Here is a 17,043-nt window from a genome sequence, read left to right as displayed (position 1 = left end):
AATACTAATTGAGGGTATGTGAACTTCTGACCAACTGGGGATGTGATGAAAGAAATAAAAGCTGAAAGAAATAATTCTCTCTACTATTATTCTGACATGTCACATTCTTAAAATAAGGTGGTGATCCTATCTGACCAAAGACAGGGAATTTTTACTTGGAATAAATGTCAGGAATTGTGAAAAACGGAGTTTAAATGTATTTGGCTGAGGTGTATGTAAACGTCCGACTTCAACTCTATGTGTCATTCGCCACCTTTATTTGATCATTTCATTATGATGCATTTTTGTGACGTGAAAACCTTTTTTCATTTTGAACCAAAGCCTTGAATCGATGGCAATGGTCCAGGCCCTCTCAGGTTTGAGTTTTTGGAACGCAATTCATGTGTGCTGGTGATGTCAGTCTCATGACGTGCCAGAAATAAAGGGAATTGAATTTTATTATACAACATTGAGATGGACAGAAAACCAGTGTTCATCTAGAATGATTCTAGGTGCTAATTAGGGTAAAGCCAAAAGTATCAATATGTGGGTTCTAAGAGCTATTTTTACAAATCCAAACACCCACACCTCAACGAATTGTATCTCCCTACATCTGTATCAGTGTGTGTTAACCCTTTACACTTGTGGGAATTGGTGTAATTGGATAGTGCTAAATTGAAATGTTTCTTACATAAGAAATACGAAAAGCATATGCATAACCATGGTAGCAATTGAAAGGGAAAAGTTTGGAGATTATGAGAAAAGTATTAGACCAAATGTTAGGGCACAACAGTTCACCTGACATGTGTCTGAATCTAAACTTTACGCTGTAGATTTGTATGTGGAGTTTACTGTACTTTTCACAGCTTTTGTTCATAATGAAATCTGAAAATACTCTGTATACATTCAGTAACATGACAAAAATATCCCTGGAAAAGGGGGAGAGGTGCAACATAAGACAAACAAATCGCAAGGGTTTGAGTGAGAGGACTAACTGGTGTCTTCAAATAGCCATACACTTCTCCAAAGTGCACAGGTCCTAAGTAATTTCAATACACTTGACTCAAAGAAGAGTCACCTATGAGTATTTTTTTTTAGCTCTCCGAGCTGTGCCATTGAGGAACTAAACACTTGTTGTTTTGTTTGGAACACAACCCTGCATCCCCACCATCACACAATTACTGTTGCTGTTTACGCAATCCCAAAACGGTCTATTATAAATCGCAATCTTGACCCTGTATATGACATGAGTTTTATGATATGGAAATGTGAAGCGCATATTTGTACTCAACGTCTAATCTTTCAAAATACAGTCCTCTTCATTTACAGCATTTCTCTCACTCAGGCAACAAAAAATTTGCAAAAGTTGCCCAATTAGCAGGAGGGATGGGGGAAACTGCTTAACGCACGACGTGGTCAAGTTCAGAATATCTTGTCAGTTAATACCTATACAGTGATGTGAAGCACAGAGCCAGGGCAATGATGTGATATATAGCATATTACTGTACAGCCACTGCGTTCCAATTTAGGCATTTATCAGGGTCCGAGTATTAAGGGCTACCATATGCAAACACAAGACCTCAAAAATAGAATACTGTATCTCTCTACATGTGAAGCATTTGAGCATTGAAGATCATCAGGGGCTCTTCGAAAGCATAAGCTCAGAATCCTTAGTCAAACTCTCCCACAGGCAAAGAATAGCTTGAAGTAAGCCTCAATAACAGAATCTGAATTAAAAATTGAATTAGCCCACACAAGGGGTGGACTGGGACCAAAATTCAGCTCTGGAATTTTAGCTCCACCACACTAAAGGGTAACTACACCCAAACATTTGGTAGATTTTTCCCAGACCTCAAAAGCCATCTCCTGATGTTGTTTAAGCATGGTTGTGGACTAAGAACATCCAATTTGGTTGTTTTTCTATTATAAAAGAGTGATGTTGAGAGCTAAAAACATGAACAAAAAGTGGGATAAAGGAAACCTGGAAAAACAAAATGGAGAAAACAGAATTTGGTGCTTTATACCTTCGTAACACTACTTATATGGCAAATATGTCTTTCATACATGTCTCCCCCATCCTAAGGGTTAATTACTATTACATATATAATATAGGGCCAAAATATGAAAACTGGCAGTAAATCTGTGACTCTCTCTCTCTCTCTCTCTCTCTCTCTCTCTCTCTCTCTCTCTCTCTCTCTCTCTCTCTCTCTCTCTCTCTCTCTCTCTCTCTCTCTCCCTCTCCCTCTCCCTCTCGACTGCAGCAGCTGAGGTAGCTGCTTGGCCCAACAACCTCCGAGGGTAACACTTTATTTAATTGGTCCATAGTAAACCATCTATAAGGTGTTTACAAACTGTTTGCTCACCATTTATTACTCATTACTCCCACATTTGTAAATGTTAATAAGTTATTCACACAGGTATATATATATTTCCTTAAACATCCTGTGTGGTGTGCATATGTTTTCACCAGGTGACACTGGTCACTCAAAAAATGTTCACAGTGTTTATAACGTATAAATAGCACTCACATTAGATTAGGGACTGCAAGAATACTTTACTAATGATTAGTACATGGTTTATTAATGTGGGGGTAATGATTAATGAATGGTTAACACAATTTCTGAATGCCTTTTAAGTAGTTTATTACAAACCCTTGAAATAAAATGTTTCTGTCATAATGTATTACAATGAAACACTGAATTAATGCATAATAACTGCTAAATAATCCTCTGTTAAAGGTCAGTTCAGTTTATTTGCTTCTGAATCTTAGTCTCGTCAGCCAGCGAGTGGGTCTTAGTTTATGACCTCTAGTAAAGAGTGACTCTGGTGTCGGTATATATTAATGGGTACCCATTATGACTTGTATTTTATAACTAGCAGTAGCACTGTATTTAATGTCTTAATGTCTTATTGGCTTATGTGTTATAAAAGCCAATCTAATTACTTTTTAGGCTTATTGCAAGTTAGTTCCCCTGAATCCCCAAATCCCTAACTAGGCCTAAGTGTTAATTAGCCTACTATTTCACACGATATACAGCCAAAATATTAACTGGCAGCTGTAGGCTAAATCTGTGTCAGTGTGTGTGTCTTTTTCTGTTTTCTCCCTACCTTGACTGCACTGTTTTCTGCAGCGGCAGCTGATCTGTCGGTGCTCAGCCTAGCATCCTTTCTCAGCACAGACACAATCACAGTACTTGGTCAGAGCGGGTCTCTTTGCTGATGCAGTTTGAATGTGAATTTTTGTGTGACCACAGCTCAGGCCATCAGAAAACTGGGCCTGCTCACCTCGGTAGGGGGGCCCTTGCCCACTGATGAGGCAAATGCTCAAATATATAATTATGACGAGAGGAAAGGTTCAAAAATCTTTTTTTTTAAATGTACAGGCCCATGGGCTGCCAATGGTGTCCTTTTTAAATTTTAATTTGCCAGAACTGCCTGATGGCCAATCCACCCATGGCCAACACTTTGGAAAAAGGTCCAACACCTTGAACCACTTGCCAAAGTAATGCTAACTGTGCACTTCTCCCAAAGTGCCTCGATTCAAGAAAGTGAGGAAGTGGAGAGATGAAAACAAGTCAACCTCATCTCCTTTGAGCTTTTTCCATAGGACATAGCTGAGGGTTGAATGAGGTAACTACCTGTTTTCACAAGTCAAGGGAACAGTTCTTGAAACTAGTCCAATATGGTCCCTAAGCTCAAAAACTGAACTAATTTATACAAAGGAACTCATAGTCTGTGTTCCCTATATAGTGCCCTACTTTTTACCAGAGCCCAAAAGTAATACACTACTGTATAAAGGGAATAGGGTACTATTTGGGACGCAGACCATGAGCTATATATATATATATATATACTGTATATATCCTATCTGTCGTCATCTTGTTTCCAAAGTACTGGAGAATGATAGGTCTAGTCCCCCCTCTGGAGAGGGGCATATTTCCTCCAGCTCCTCCTGCGTGTGTGCTTCTGGAGGGGCACATGGCAAACCCGTTACAGGCCAAAGTGCCAGCAGATGTCCATTAAAAGAACAGCATGCTGAGAAGAGGAGAGAGAAACCAGCAGTTCATGTCTGGAAGAGACAGCATTATTTTAGCCCTGTTACAGAATACCTTCGAGGTCACTGTGAACCCATTGAGCATTCTCATTTGTCCCAAACTCAGTGAGAAATCAGGGCATGCTGTGAAATGCAGTTTGACTATTACCTTGACAGAGCTATGGGTGCGAGGACTGACCATCCATGATACCAAATTAAAGCTTTAACCATGTTTTCAGGCTATACTGTGTTTGTTTAAATTTGCATTGTTTACAAATATTGGAGTAAAACAAGCTTATATTTGGGGTTCTGATGGGGTATGACAGTTGAACTTAGCTCATGAGGCATTACATTTTTGAATTATCAATGGGTATACACATACAAACAACTAAGGATTCGAGCTTTAAGGAATCTACTAAGACACTGGACAGAGGAACTCTGCCTTGAAGGCCAGTATCCCGGAGTCGCCTCTACACTGTTGATGCTGAGACTGGTGTTTTACGAGTACTATTTAATGAAGCTGCCAGTTGAGGACTTGTGAGGCATCTGTTTCTTAAACTAGACACTCTAATGTACTTGTCCACTTGCTCAATTGTACACCGGGGCCTCTGACTCCTCTTTCTATTCTGGTTAGAGACGGTTTGCACTGTTCTGTGAAGGGAGTAGTACAAGGCGCTGTACGAGATCTTCCGTTTCTTGGCAATTTCTCGCATGGAATAGCCTCCATTTTTCAGAACAAGAATAGACTGAAAAGTTTCAGAAGAAATGTCTTTGTTTATGGCAATTTTGAGTCTTGTAATCCATCCCACAAGTGCTGATGCTCCAGATACTCAACTTGTCTTAAGAAGGCCAGTTTTATTGCTTCTTTAATTAGCACAACAGTTTTCAGCTGTGCTAACATAATTGCAAAAGGGTTTTCTAATGATCAATTAGCCTTTTAAAAATGATACACTTGGATTAGCTAATAGAACGTGCCATTGGAACACAGGAATAATGGTTTATGATAATGGGCCTCTGTACGCCTATGTAAAAATCAGCTATTTCCAGCTACAATAGTCATTTACAACATTAACAATGTCTACTCTGTATTTCTGATCAATTTGATGTTATTTTAATGGTCCAAAAACTTGCTTCTCTTTCAAAAACAAGGACATTTCTAAGTGACCTCAAACTTTTGAACGGTAGTGTATCAGGAACTCGAGTCTGATGCTAGCATGTTTTGGACCAATAAATGCACAATTATTTATGTTTCCAGGAAATAGTTACTGACTGGGAATCTGGGATGCACATTTATTTTCTGAATTTCCCAAAGCACTTCATTATGTGCTCCTCCTTTGGATATGATTCCCTGACGAAACATTTTAAATTAGCTTATGAAGTTACTTTTAAGTAATTTGTCTTTGAAAAATGTCTTTGAAACATAGCTGGAATGTAAGTTCGTCTTATTACGTGGGTATGGAAGAAGTGTGTGTGGCATTTGTTTTTTTTTACTGAGTGTATCTGCATGGATAGACAGTCCCAAATAGAGCAACTTCAGTGAAAAATGGAATGGAGGCATAAAGAATCTCAAGCACTTGTTCTTAAAAAAAAATGATTTGTTTATCATCGCTTTTGCAAAACACAAGGCCTTGACCAATTTAGAGAATAAATAAACTGAAGTAAAACAAATATTTTTCAACTGTATAAACTATTTGGTAATACATCAGCTATCACCCTGTAATACATGGAAAGCTTTTCTATAGGCCCTGGAGAATTTCCTGACATGACCCGAACTAAGCATTCAATCCTAAATCAAACTCTATGGAATTTTTACCATATTGCTTACATTTATCAAAGCCTCAGATTTCCACAAGTACAGTGAGGGAAAAAAGTATTTGATCCCCTTCTGATTTTATGCGTTTGCCCACTGACAAAGCTAATTGTAGGTTTATTTGAACAGTGAGAGACAGAATAACAACAAAAAAAATCCAAATGTTATAAATTGATTTGCATTTTAATGAGGGAAATAAGTATTTGACCCCCTCTCAATCAAAAAGATTTCTGGCTCCCAGGTGTCTTTTATACAGGTAACGAGCTGAGATTAGGAGCACACTCTTAAAGGGAGTGCTCCTACTCTCAGCTTGTTACCTGTATATAAGACACCTGTCCACAGAAGCAATCAATCAATCAGATTCCAAACTCTCCACCATGGTCAAGACCAAAGAGCTCTCCAAGGATGTCAGGGACAAGATTGTAGACCTACACAAGGCTGGAATGGGCTACAAGACCATCGCCAAGCAGCTTGGTGAGAAGGTGAAAACAGTTGGTGCTATTATTCGCAAATGGAAGGAACACAAAATAACTATCAATCTCCCTCGGCCTGGGGCTCCATGCAAGATCTCACCTCGTGGAGTTGCAATGATCATGAGAACGTTGAGGAATCAGCGCTGAACTACATGGGAGAATCTGGTCAATGATCTCAAGGCAGCGGGGACCATAGTCACCAAGAAAACAATTGGTAACACACTACACCGTGAAGGACTGATATCCTGCAGCACCCGCAAGGTCCCCCTGCTCAAGAAAGCACATATACATGCCCGTCTGAAGTTTGCCAATGAACATCTGAATGATTCAGAGGACAACTGGGTGAAATTGTTGTGGTCAGATGAGACCAAAATGGAGCTCTTTGGCATCAACTCAACTCGCCGTGTTTGGAGGAGGAGGAATGCTGCCTATGACCCCAAGAACACCATCCCCACCGTCAAACATGGAGGTGGAAACATTATGCTTTGGGGGTGTTTTTCTGCTAAGGGGAAAGGACAACTTCACCGCATAAAAGGTACGATGGACGGGCCATGTACCGTCAAATCTTGGGTGAGAATCTCCTTCCCTCAGCCAGGGCATTGAAAATGGGTCGTGGATGGGTATTCCAGCATGACAATGACCCAAAACACACGGCCAAGGCAACAAAGGAGTGGCTCAAGAAGAAGCACATTAAGGTCCTGGAGTGGCCTAGCCAGTCTCCAGACCTTAATCTCATAGAAAATCTGTGGAGGGAGCTGAAGGTTCGAGTTGCCAAAAGTCAGCCTTGAAACCTTAATGACTTGGAGAAGATCTGCAAAGAGGAGTGGGACAAAATCCCTCCTGAGATGTGTGCAAACCTGGTGGCCAACTACAAGAAACGTCTGACCGATTGCCAACAAGGGTTTTGCCACCAAGTACTAAGTCATGTTTTGCAGAGGGGTCAAATACTTATTTCCCTCATTAAAATGCTAATCAATTTATAACATTTTTAACATGCATTTCTCTGGATTTTTTGTTGTTGTTATTCTGTCTCTCACTGTTCAAATAAACTTACCATTAAAATTATAGAGTGATCATTTCTTTGTCAGTGGGCAAACATACAAAATCAGCAGGGGATCAAATACTTTTTTCCCTCACTGTACATAGGGGGTAGGGATTAGGGGTTGGTTTGGGATTGGGAAAATATCTAATCTTGGCTCCTTATAGCAACCATTTGCAACACATTACACACAGGTGGTTCACGGAATGTTACCAATTATTTTGCATCTCAAACTGGACATTGGAAAAAGCACATAGGGGGTATCAAGTACACTTTTTACTCTCAATGTTTTCATAACAGATAAAACACAATGTTAACAAAAAAAATGACTTGTCCTTGTCCTTTAAACTCCACGATGTCTTTGTATTTCTATAGTAATCATTGCCCAAGGCTTCTACTTCTACTGTGATGCTCTGCTGTATCATTTTCTCTGCATGGGGACAGCAATGTGTTAAAGTGATGCATGCCTCCTCAGCATTGCTGTGGTTAGCAGCTTTTTAGAGCTGTGGAAATAGCTCCAGTCCCCCAGCAGCCACTCAGTCCCTCTCTATAGTACAGAAAGGCTATAACTGACCCATGTCTTGCATTTTGGGGGGAGGGGTGGCTGCTACTCCAGATGCATCCAGGCCTTCCAGGGGAACACATTGACGTTCTGGAGGGTGGTTGTGAGGGGCTTTTGCCCAGTTAGGTGTGGCACTTCTCCACCCATCATAACCAGGCATCAAGGCCAATCGCTCAATCCCAGCCCAACGCCAAGCTGCTTTCCTCTGCCTGGATACAACAGAGTGAAATTCCAGTGGGTTTGACTCTTGGAGCTTCAACATTCTTATGGAAAGTCCCAGTTATAGGCTACGTCTGCTTCGTATGGTGTTTCTCAAGACAAAATCCTGACAAGTTAATCATCTCCTGAGGGCCTCGTCCTCATCCCTCGCTGATGACATCACTGGTGTCCGGTAAGGACAGGACAATACATTAATAAAAGGATGTTGTTTAAAGAAAATGCAGAGACCCTCTGCTGTCCTGTTGCAAATAAACACACATGCTCACACACAGACCTGTACTGACACAGTTGTTGTTCTTGGTTGTTTCAAGAGAAAAGCTGTTTCCCAAATGTGTCTTTCTGTCCATCCTCTTTCCTTGAAGGTCAAAGGGGAGGGACCTTTTATCGTCTCCAGTGCATTTTGAGAAGCAGGTAAGCAGGAAAGGAGAGATGATGTGGGGAATCAAGGAAAGCCAAGAATGAACCAAAGATGGACTAGGAAAGTTAGCACCTTCCTTTCCATTAGAAAACTGTAGGCAGCCAACTTTTCTCTGCTTTTACAAGAATATCCTCAACTGTACATTTCAATGGTATCTTGCCATTGCAGACTTGGAGTGATTCATATCACAAGGAAAAAGTGTAATAGGTGCAGTATTTTGTCGAGACAAGCTTGGGGATTCTTAAAAAAAAAAAACAGCTGAAACAATCACTATTTTGGGCTGTAAATAAATTTGATTCACATTTCCTTGTGTGTTTGTATATTTCTGTTTTTGTGTCACCAAGCTAGCTAGGTCTAGCTGACCTGACCTGACCTCCATTACAACTACCTCTATTTTGACCTCCTCCCTCTCTGCAGCGACTTTAGTCACAGACAGGCATCAGGTGTGGGATTTGAGCTATATGGCACTACTGTAGCATGTGCAATACAAATCCTACAGTGATTCGATGTCAGCTGCAACAAGCCGATGTCTACTACATAAGTTGTTTAGAGATACTCACTAGGTACTGACACAATGTTGACACTTGGAGGTACTGACACAATGTTGACACTTGGAGGTACTGACACAATGCTGACACTTGGAGGTACTGACACAATGTTGACACTTGGAGGTACTGACACAATGCTGACACTTGGAGGTACTGACACAATGCTGACACTTGGAGGTACTGACACAATGTTGACACTTGGAGGTACTGACACAATGTTGACACTTGGAGGTACTGACACAATGTTGACACTTGGAGGTACTGACACAATGCTGACACTTGGAGGTACTGACACAATGCTGACACTTGGAGGTACTGATGTTGACACAATGTACTGACACTTGGAGGTACTGACACAATGTTGACACTTGGAGGTACTGACACAATGCTGACACTTGGAGGTACTGACACAATGCTGACACTTGGAGGTACTGACACAATGCTGACACTTGGAGGTACTGACACAATGTTGACACTTGGAGGTACTGACACAATGTTGACACTTGGAGGTACTGACACAATGCTGACACTTGGAGGTACTGACACAATGCTGACACTTGGAGGTACTGACACAATGTTGACACTTGGAGGTACTGACACAATGTTGACACTTGGAGGTACTGACACAATGCTGACACTTGGAGGTACTGACACAATGCTGACACTTGGAGGTACTGACACAATGTTGACACTTGGAGGTACTGACACAATGTTGACACTTGGAGGTACTGACACAATGTTGACACTTGGAGTCCCCCAGGAATGGATTGAGCAACTCTGTTTTCGGGCATGTAAATCGGAATGCCTTGTCTACTCTGTGACTTTGATATGTAGCTCTTACAACTGCACAACTGAGATTGAGAAGATATTGGTGTTGGAGGGTAGCCCGATACTGTAGCTAACATTCTGAGAAATGTAGGCTTGCCTGATAAAAAACAGCCCAGCTGGGGGACATAGCAAATCAAAAGGCCTATAAACTACAAGGAGGGCCAAATACTTCGGCCGAAGCATGAAATTTGTTGTTCACATCTCGAGCATGCCCTTTAATCTTGTGCAACAGCCTGATTTGGATGAAGTGGTGCGTTTCTTTCAATGTTCCTGATTCACAAATATAGTCATACCGAATGTGATATAACGCCACAGTCCTCCTCGATGTGAGGAAGAGAAGAAAGTTGGAGGCTTATTTCTGTGAGATTTCTGACAATGAAAATGCTCCTCACAAGATTCCTTAGTGACACTTTATGTAAAGCCTTCCATTATAACGCTATTTAGCTTGTTATAAGCATCTATTAGCGTTAATAATGTCTTACAGTATACAATACAACTTTATTGCCCATTAGTTACATAGAACAACAAAAATGTGTCTTCTGCTCCATTCTCAACTCCACCACATATACAATTGAAACAAGCACATGGTCAAGCTGCAGTGCAGCTCCCATGGATGGAGAGCATGTTGTGGGGTTAAGGACCATGCTCAAGGGCCCAATGGGAATGTCTTGAGGATGTGAACCCAGCAGCCCTCCAGTTGCCAGGACAATTCCTCCCGTTTTTCCCGCACTCGGCTCAGGATTCCAACCAGCCACCATTCGGCCACAGGTCCAACTCCTTAGCCGTTGGGCTACCTATTGGGGTCACTTAGTTGGGTTGTTGATGCTGAGTTGATGCTGAGTTATTGATGCTAGGTTATTGGGATATGACTCAGTAGGTCAGATCTGAAGTCTAGAGGTGTGGCTTAGGAGGGGCATGGCTTTCATATAGTTATTTTTATCCACCTGTGAGAGCAAATGTCAATCTGGTTGTTCTGTTCTGTTGTATTGTTATCATATGTCAAGGTTGGACACAGACAGCTTTGTAGCTTTAATGAGGCTTGCACACGTGCATGAGTCCCTTAAGACAGGGGTTCTCAAACTTTTTTGGGCCGGAGTATCCTTTTGTGACAAATTCATCATGGACACCATCATAATCAGATCACAAATCGAGTAAGCTCAAGATAGCATACAAAGAGTGATTGATACTATGACTTTGGCAGTGCATGGCCAGACGAACCAAGTTTCAGGCCCTAGGAAGGAACATCTGAAAGGCCCGCCTTTTGGCAAACAAATTTCCTGCAATTCTACAGATTTTGTTATGTGGCAGAGAGATTTTTTGTTGTTGCAGCTTTAAACCTAGTATCCTGCAATTATATAAAAAAAATATATATATAAAATATATATATATATATATATGTGAAGCAGAAAGAAAACGTTGCATATTTAAAACTTGAATTACAGTGCATTTATGTAAACAAACTATACATTAAATGGGATAGCACAAGAATTATTGAGTTAAAAAATGTATAACTGGTGGAGAACTGTGGATACCAATATCACTGTGAGCCTCTCAGGCCCATGTTGCCCATGACTAAGAACATAAGTTGTAGATTAATAATATTACATTGTATTGTGTTACACCCTCTAAACTTATTCCATGGATCCCTTGGACAAAATTCATTTAATCTGTTGTTGTTGGTAATATTCATGAAAAGAAAGTATATATATATCAACCCAGCATGAAGGTGAATAAAAACTAGGGCTGACCCCATTTCGTCGATTGGTCATTTGTTTGGTTGATACGCTGTTGGTCGACCAAGATTTCTTTAGTCGAGCAGTAGCAAATGGTGCACCTGTCTGATTTACCCCTGTCTGAGTGGACTAATCCATTGTGGAGGCCGTGGGGATGGCACATCGCAGCAAATCTCAGCCTGGCCCTGCACAATCAAATCAACTGCGGTCGTACTGTAACGGTTCTCTTGTGGTGAAGGAGAGTCGGACCATGTTTAATAAACAAACGTAAAACACAAATCAATTATAAACACTACAAAACAAAGAACGTAACGAAAACCAAAACAGCCTATACTTGTGTAAACTAACACCGAGACCGGAACAAGGACACTCAGGACAATCACCCACAAAACACACAAAGAATATGGCTGCCTAAATATGGTTCCCAATCAGAGACAACGATAAACACCTGCCTCTGATTGAGAACCACTAAAGACAGCCATAGACTTAAGTAGAACACCCCACTAAGCTACAATCCCAATACCAACACACCACATACAAAAACCCCATGCCACACCCTGGCCTGACCAAATAAATGAAGATAAACACAAAATACCTCGACCAGGGCGTGACACGTACTCCTTCTAATCATTTGTGTTATTTCATCAATCAGTAAGCTTAAAGCATCAGACAAGCTCAGTGGGTACAGTTGATTCGATTAAAACACATACGATGTCTCTATATATGGAAAAATACACATATTCAAAAAAAGAGAAGATGACTCTCGGTCGACCAATATTATTTTTAGTCGGGGACAGCTCTAATAAGAACCCAACTGATGGTTAAATTAACCCATGTTTGGGTAATCTCAACAACTCAACATGTTGGGTTACTCACGCAACCCAACTGTCTTGGTCAAAATAACCCAGCATGTGTTCTCTCCAATATGTTCCCAGCGCTGGATTACCAAATTATCCGAATTGGGTTGTTTTTAAACCACATTGTTTTAGTGTGCCTGAGCTGTTGTGGATGCTGTGTCTTCGTCACAATGTCTGGTAGGTAGTATAAAGTTTGGTTAAGTGAAAACATCTCTGCTTCCACTTAAAATCCTACAAGTGGAGTGTTTACAAAAGCACTACCGGATATAACATTACGGTTTAATAATATGTCAAATGGGTGGGCGAACGGCTCCACTATGGACCACTAAGCCTGGCAATTGAAGCTATAAGGCGTTACCAAAACCTTATACCAATCAATCACTGAGGGAGGAGATTTGTTACCGTACAATGGCCCCTCCTTTCAATAGCACACCTCTTGTTAATAACCACGCAAGACATGGGTCATCATTCACGACTCTTCGCCACGGGATTCAAGTCCGTCCCACTCACACTTAGCCGTGGGTCAGGAGCCAGGCAAGAGTTCCTTCTTGAGACAACAGCCATTTCCTCAGAACACTGAGTCCGCATTCCTGGGATGCTGCCTGACCCCGGTAAACAACATTCCAGCATTGGGAAAAGCCACAGTGCAGCAATGGCCACAGAAAACCATTATCTCACTGTCATTACTCAAGTCTCCCTCCCTCTTTGTCATCACATCCTCAGTCTCTCAGAGTCAATGTACTGTAAGTTCTCCATAAACTAACATGGTAAGGGCTGCATTTTTACAGTTTTACATCATACATACTGGAGAAGAACATCCATCTGTGAATCGAACTTGCTAACTGCCTGGTACTCAGCACTCCCATCAGCTTTCTACAGGCTAGGCATACTATATTTATTTCTAAACTCTCCTAATATTAAGCACATTGCTTATCTTTACAACAGGAGTATAAGCCTACCTGGTTGGCATGAAAGTGAACCACGGGAAAAGCGTCCTCCATTCGCTATTTCAGTGCACAGATGAAATGTATTTTTTCCCCCACTCCTGTTTTGAGACAGGTGCATGATAATGGAATAGTCTAAATCAAAACAAATTTTACACACATTATTTAGTACAGTGGGCAAAAAAGTATTTAGTCAGCCACCAACTGTGCAAGTTCTCCCAATTAAAAAGATGAGAGAGGCCTGTAATTTTCATCATAGGTACACTTCAACTATGACAGACTAAATGAGAAAAGAAATCCAGAAAATCACATTGTAGGATTTTTAATGAATTTATTTGCAAATTATGGTGGAAAATATTTGGTCACCTACAATTTGGTCACCTACAAACAAGCAAGATTTTTGTCTCTCAAAGACCTGTAACTTCTTCTTTAAGAGGCTCCTCTGTCCTCCACTCGTTACCTGTATTAATGCCACCTGTTTGAACTTGTTATCAGTATAAAAGACACCTGTCCACAACCTCAAACAGTCACACTCCAAACTCCACAATGGCCAAGACCAAAGAGCTGTCAAAGGACACCAGAAACAAAATTGTAGACCTGCACCAGGCTGGGAAGACTGAATCTGCAATAGGTAAGCAGCTTGGTTTGAAGAAATCAACTGTGGGAGCAATTATTAGGAAATGGAAGACATACAAGATCACTGATAATCTCCCTCGATCATTTTGACTCCACGCAAGATCTCACCCTGTGGAGTCAAAATGATCACAAGAACAGTGAGCAAAAATCCCAGAACCACACGGGGGGACCTAGTAAATGACCTGCAGAGAGCTGGGACCAAAGTAACAAAGCCTATCATCAGTAACACACTACGCCGCCGGGGACTCAAATCCTGCAGTGCCAGACGTGTCCCCCTGCTTAAGCCAGTACATGTCCAGGCCCGTCTGAAGTTTGCTAGAGAGCATTTGGATGATCCAGAAGAAGATTGGGAGAATGTCATATGGTCAGATGAAACCAAAATATAACTTTTTGGTAAAAACTCAACTTGTCGTGTTTGGAGGACAAAGAATGAGTTGCATCCAAAGAACACCATACCTACTGTGAAGCATGGGGGTGGAAACATCATGCTTTGGGGCTGTTTTTCTGCAAAGGGACCAGGACGACTGATCCGTGTAAAGGAAAGAACAACTGGGGCCATGTATCATGAGATTTTGAGTGAAAACCTCCTTCCATAAGCAAGGGCATTGAAGATGAAACGTGGCTGGGTCTTTCAGCATGACAATGATCCCAAACACACCGCCTGGGCAACGAAGGAGTGGCTTCGTAAGAAGCATTTCAAGGTCCTGGAGTGGCCTAGCCAGTCTCCAGATCTCAACCCCATAGAAAATCTTTGGAGGGAGTTGAAAGTCCGTGTTGCCCAGCAACAGCCCAAAAACATCACTGCTCTAGAGGAGATCTGCATGGAGGAATGGGCCAAAATACCAGTAACAGTGTGTGAAGACCTTGTGAAGACTTACAGAAAACGTATTGAGATAAACTTTTGTTATTGACCAAATACTTATTTTCCACCATTTTTTCTTCTAATTTTGTCTGTCATAGATGAAGTGTACCTATGATGAAAATGACAGGCCTCTCTCATCTTTTTAAGTGGGAGAACTTGCACAATTGGTGGCTGACTAAATACTTTTTTGCCCTACTGTAAGTCTCCAACTTCAGCGATTTTTGCAATTTGTTCCAGCCATTGGCAGCCGAGAACTGGAAGGAAAGGTGGACAACGGGGATGACCAGTGAGATATACCTGCTGGAGTGCGTGAGCTGTTATAAGGTTGTGCTTTTCCTAGCATAGACTTATAGATGACCTGGAGCCAGTGGGTCTGGCGACGAATATGTAGCGAGGGCCAGCCGACGAGAGCATACAAGTCGCAGTGGTGGGTGGTATATGGGGATTTGGTGACAAAACGGATGGCACTGTTATAGACTGCATCCAGTTTGCTGGGTTATATTTGAATATTTGAATTGGCCCAGGGGTTCTATCGCAATGGCAAATAGGAGCCCCGAGAGTGGACACCCTTGCCTAGTTCCACGTTTTAGTGAGAAATATTGTGATTTGTGGCCATTGGTTCTTAGTGAAGCACATGGTAAAGCATACAATAGTTTTACCTAGGAAATTGAATTGCAGCCAAGTCCAAATTTTCCTAATGTTGCAAATAGGTAATCCCACTCTACTTGATCTAATGCCTTTTCGGTGTCTAATGATATTACAACCTCTTTATTCTTTATCCGTCAAGTTCATAGATGATGATAACCGTCTAAGATTACAGGGGACAGGCGATTTTGTTGTCCTGACAGCTTTTGAGTTAGAACTACTTATAAAGTGAATGCTCAATAAATAGTTTGAGTGAACATTTTACAATCAAGTTGTTTAAACTTGCTGTGATAAAGTTACACTTACTTAAGAAGTTAGCATTTGTTATCATAACTTTAAAAAACATAGTTGATGTGACTTCTTATTTATTGAAAAAAAAAATGTATTTTGTATTTTTATATAACCTTTATTTAACTAGGCAAGTCAGTTAAGAATAAATTATTCTTTACAATGAAGGTCTGTACCAGCCAAACCTGGACGATGCTGGGCCAATTGTATGTCGCCCTATGGGACATCCAATCAATAAGTCAGTAACACAAATGTTTTAAGTAATACAGACTTTTTATTGACTTTGAGTTCAACTTACTACTATAGAAGTATTTAAGGTAAAAATGCCTTAGGTTTACAGTGTGGAGAGTTGACCTAGTGTCAGCATTGAATAAATAACAAATGGTAATTTGGTCAATGGAGACAGGAAATCTCAGGTGTTTTTTTCAGCACACAATCTCTACATACATTAAATTAAAAAGCCTGAGCATGCACGCAAACTATATCAACACTTCCAAGGTGAAACATTTTACAAAGAGGAAAACCCCTGAATCCCTATCATACAGAACATAAATTAACCTGCTGTAGAATAAACAGCTTATTGGCTAATACTGCATATCTGGTGGTATGATTTGATGGTATCAAGCACTGTGTAAATGTTAGGAGCTTAACCTTTTACTGTAGTGGGCTATATTAAGGTCACACAGAGTGATTCTTGGTAGTCTTAAACAAATCTACTTTGAAACAAAAGTATACAGCTCACAGACATGGTTATGGACTTAATAAAATACACCTTTACCATTTAAAATATATATTTTACCTTTATTTAACTAGGCAAGTCAGTTAAGAACAAACTTTTTTTCAATGACAGCCTAGGAACAGTGGGTTAACTGCCTTGTTCAGGGGCAGAATGATTTTCACCTTGTCAGCTCGGGGATTCAATCTTGCAACATTCCGGTTACTAGTCCAACGCTCTAACCACTAGGCTACCTGCCGCCCCAAGTCAGGCTACCTATCATGTCAGACTACCTAATATGTCAGCTATAGAGTTGAAATGTGTTCAATTTTGAGTTACATTCCAATATTACACTTTATATGCATCACAGAAGACTGAAATTTAACTGTTTGACATAGAAACACTATTTCCGTATCTGAATGTAATTTAATTGACAGAATTTATAATGAAGTTA

This window comes from Oncorhynchus keta, chromosome 17 (assembly GCF_023373465.1).
Source record: "Oncorhynchus keta strain PuntledgeMale-10-30-2019 chromosome 17, Oket_V2, whole genome shotgun sequence".
NCBI classification, from domain to species: domain Eukaryota; kingdom Metazoa; phylum Chordata; class Actinopteri; order Salmoniformes; family Salmonidae; genus Oncorhynchus; species Oncorhynchus keta.
This window is presented reverse-complemented; position numbering follows the sequence as displayed.